Source organism: Ixodes scapularis, unplaced genomic scaffold (genome assembly GCF_016920785.2).
Source record: "Ixodes scapularis isolate PalLabHiFi unplaced genomic scaffold, ASM1692078v2 PGA_scaffold5__190_contigs__length_132052651, whole genome shotgun sequence".
Classification (NCBI taxonomy): Eukaryota; Metazoa; Arthropoda; class Arachnida; order Ixodida; family Ixodidae; genus Ixodes; species Ixodes scapularis.
This window is the reverse complement of record NW_024609880.1, coordinates 97,044,712-97,048,823: the sequence shown is the minus strand read 5'-3', so window position 1 is coordinate 97,048,823 and position 4,112 is coordinate 97,044,712. Positions and strand designations below refer to the sequence as shown.

Genomic DNA, 4,112 nt, shown 5'->3' with positions numbered 1-4,112 from the left:
GTAAGACGCCATCTTCACGAAACCGGCGAGGCAGGGGCAGCCGCACAACCCGAAAACCCGAAGCGAGTGCGAGTGCCGCACGAACGAAAACGGAAAATAATTTGGAGTAGTTTACATTATCTTTTCCTTTTTATTGAAAAAGAATCGGTGTTCCCTCGAAATCATAACGCCACTATTAGTTACTAGCTACAAAGATGTACACTTTTCGACTTTTTTTTTTTTTCAGGGGCCGCACTATTTTGTGGTGCGAACGTAGTCGCGGTCGGCTGTGCAAACCGGCGTGCTAGCTTTGACTACGTTGCACGCTATGTTTGAAACGGAGTATAAGTACTTTACAGATTCAACATATACTAAAGGAACACAGTTGCAATATACACAGTTTGAGTTATGTAAAAGGAAAGAGAAATCAAGACACACATATTTAAGAGGATTATGAAAACAAATAAGCTTAGTCTTGTTTACGTTAACGTCCAGAAGATTTCGTTGAAACCAATTCATGACTCCAGTCGCAGCGCATTGCAGTGAGCGGGCAGCATCTTTGAAGTTAATATGTCGAGTAACAATTACAGTATCATCTGCGTATTGATAAAGTTTGGCATGGGAAAGAAAAGTATAAATGTCATTAACAAACAAATTAAATAGTAGAGGAGATAGGATTGAGCCTTGAGGTACGCCTGCCCTTGATGTTGTTCGCGGGCTCCGTGCCCCAGCTGCAATTACAAGTTGTGAGCGATCTGACAGGTAGTCTGAAAGAAAAGAAAAAAACGGACCACGAAATCCGTAACTATAAAGCTCCTTCAGAAGGATTGAATGGCTAACGGTATCAAAAGCTTTAGATATATCTAAAAAGAGAGCACAGCAAACAAGATGTTTTCCAAAACCAGAAAATAATAAATCGGCAAAACTTCAAGCAATGGTTCCCTTTCCTTGAACAAAACCAAACTGCCTCGGTGCAATTACATCATGTACATCAAGAAATGATGTCATAGTATGGAATACATGTTTTTCAAGAAGTTGTGCAATAATTTTCAAAACAGAAATTGGGCGGTAATTTTCAGTCTTACTCCCTGCGCCGCCTTTAAACAAGGGCCGTACTATAGCGGTCTTTAGTTCGTCTGGAATAATGCAACTCGTAATAAAGCCGTTCAACATATGAAGAAGTACATGCTTAATAACTTCATAATTTCTACGAAGATCAGTAACTCGAATGCCGTCGATGCCTGGTGATTTTGATGGTTTGAAACTGAATAACAATGAAGAGAGATCTGATTCTATCATAGGCGGAAGGAAAGCGGAGGCCGTTACAACATTTTCGAAAGTCATGAAAGAATCTCGTGTCGTACCTGAAAAGGTCGCAAAAAAACTGTTAAAATCTCTTACAACCGTTGACAGATTAGAGCCAAAGAACCTTTTTAATACATTATCGATTGAATCTTGGGAGGAGTGACCACGAAATTCGTTAACGAGAAGCCACGTTTTGCGCATGTCTGAGCGAAATTCTGAGAACTTTTTACAAAAGTATCTACGCTTAGCTGAGCGAATCATCGCTGTAACCATATTTCTACAAGTTTTGAAGTTTGATTTAAGCTCTGCATTGTTAGGAGCGCGCCTATGCCGAGCCCAAAGTTTATTTCTTTCTGTCATTGCTGCCATTATATCTTCATTCAACCAGTAGTGGTCAGGCCGGCGTCTTTTAACGTATATTTCTTTTCTGGAGCAAGCATCAAATGCCTTCAGAACCTGCACAAACTTTTGGTAAATATCAGTGGATGTAGATGATTGGTTAAAGTCGTTCCAGTCAAAGGAATAAACAAGGCCATCAAACTTAGAGGAGTCCAAGACGGATATTTTTGTACCCGCCAAGCTATTCAAGGGAGGAGGACTATCACAGAACCAACGACACCCAACAAAATAGTGATCAGCTAGCTTCTGTGTAATAACCGCTGATAAGACTTTTTCTGAACAAGTTCTTAGATTAATGTGGTCTAAGCACGAAACAACCAACCTGCCCAAGTGAGTCTCTTCCCGAGAGGGAGCTGTTATCAAGTTGGAAATCCCATTAGCAGAAAGAGTGTTGAGGTAGGTGCATACTGAGGATTTTGACGGGGTTAAGGTATCAATGTTAAAATCTCCTAAACGCATAAATGATCGTAAGTTGCAAACTGCCGAAGTGCAGCATCAAACTCGTCCAAAAAACATCGGACGTTTTCCGAAGGTGGTCTATATATTGCTAAAATGCAAACAGAGTTAATCGAATTCGTGATATTGAGCGCAACACATTCATCATGACTGAAGGTTGCGGCAAGGTGAGTGACGGACCAGGTGTCGCGAACGAAAACTGCTATCCCTCCACCCCTACGCGATGGTCGAGTGGTGAATATGCCAGTGTACCCTGGCAGAAAAAATTGAGTTGTCGCTTCTGCTACAATTTTAATTTAAGAAAGAATAAACGCATCAACTAAGGGGCAAATTTCCTTGCAAATTATTTTGAATTCATTCCAGTGCTTATTGAGGCTCCTAATATTTACATGTATCACTCTACAAAACGACTCTAGTGGATCTTCAAAAGAACTACAGAGATCGTTAAAATCTGACACTTCAGCAAAATTCATCGTGAGTCTATACAATCTTGTCAATGTCGGCTAGCTGGTTGATACGGACCAGTTCAGAATTCTCGCTTTTTTTGGCAAATATTTTGGCCCTTTTCACCCACACGAATTTATAGCCTTGCACCTTGCCTTTCTGCCTCGCTTGCCAAAACAGTTCTTTGTTTGTTCGAGTGAGGTTGTCATTGAAGTAGAGCTTATGTAGGCAACCCTTCTGACTTAGCAAACGAAGTGTACCGCGCTTAGCCCTCCAAGTTTCCTTCATTTTAACTGAAGAAAACCGAACAAGGACTGGTGGAATTCCGTCACGCTTGGCTGGCAAGCGATGGATTTCATGGATGTCAGAAGGGTGAAACGAGTTATCGATTGACAGCTTACTCGCAAGCTCAGCTATGTAGGTAATCAGGTTCTCATGAGAAGAGTATGGCAAACCGCGCAGCTGTAAGTTTGGAAGACGAGAGTACTGCTCACTGTCATTTTGTTCAGCTTGAATCCGTGAGATCTCTGTAGCTTGAGACCGAACTGTGGCTTGGAGGCCCGAGATTTCATGTTGAAGAGTTTTCACCACTAGTTCATTAGACGTTGCCCATTTCAGGAGAGGGTCATATTGTCGAAAGTAATCCCTGGAGAAGGGGAACAAGAGGGACAAAGGACAAACATAAATCTCCAAACACAGCTAGGTGACTGGTGAGCGACCGAAAAAATCCGCCTGGTCCGGGTATCGAACCCGGGACCTCTCCATTACAAGTGGAGCGCTCTACCAACTGAGCTAACCAGGAATTAGACGTCAGTAGAGCAAACAGGTTTTATCAGCTGCCACCAGTCGAACACTAACAAGGGTGAAGCTTGCAATTTAAGGTTATAATTATAATGCAATTAAATGCAAAGGTGCAAGCGAGCTGGACAAGAATGACGAAAGTAATCCCAGGGATTACTTTCGTCATTCTTGTCCAGCTCGCTTGCACCTTTGCATTTAATTGCATTATAGTCATATTGTGCAGAGAAGAAGTCAACCGACGCTTGGAGGTCTTTAACTGTTGACTTGAGTTCCTCAACAGTAGGCTTCAGCAGGAGAAGTTCATCAAGCTTGGCGGGGAGTGTTTGCAGCGAGTCGACGCTGACTTTCAGGGAAAGTAAGGCTTCCAGCTTCACATTCACTGATGCCAGCTGAGTCATCAAAAAGCCCGTTTCCGGGGAGGAGTTACATGGTGGTGTACTGGCATCCCCTTGGCTATCCTTGCTACGACATGATCTGCAGACCCACGTTTTTCTCTTTGCCGTGCCCATGGTGGTAAACGTCGAATCGCAAACACCGGCGCAGAGCTTTCCAAGATGGTAAGCGCTCCTGCAGTTCGTACAGACCAGGTGCTTTCCATCGGCCTGAATCACCTGGGCGCATTTAGCGCACTCAACCGTTGGGGCCATGGGGATCGCGGCTTCAGTCAGAGCGTAGAAAGTTCACGCACGTGAAGGTGTGGAAAAGCCTACTTAGAGACTGCGGGCCGC

At 43.3% G+C, this 4,112-nt stretch overlaps 1 non-coding gene across 1 annotated transcript; it reads right to left on the bottom strand.

Annotated features, from left to right (window-relative positions):
• Positions 1-3,312: 3,312 nt before the first annotated feature.
• On the bottom strand, positions 3,313-3,385 carry Trnat-ugu. The gene has a single exon. It is a non-coding gene; the product is annotated as a tRNA-Thr (tRNA).
• Positions 3,386-4,112: the final 727 nt, after the last annotated feature.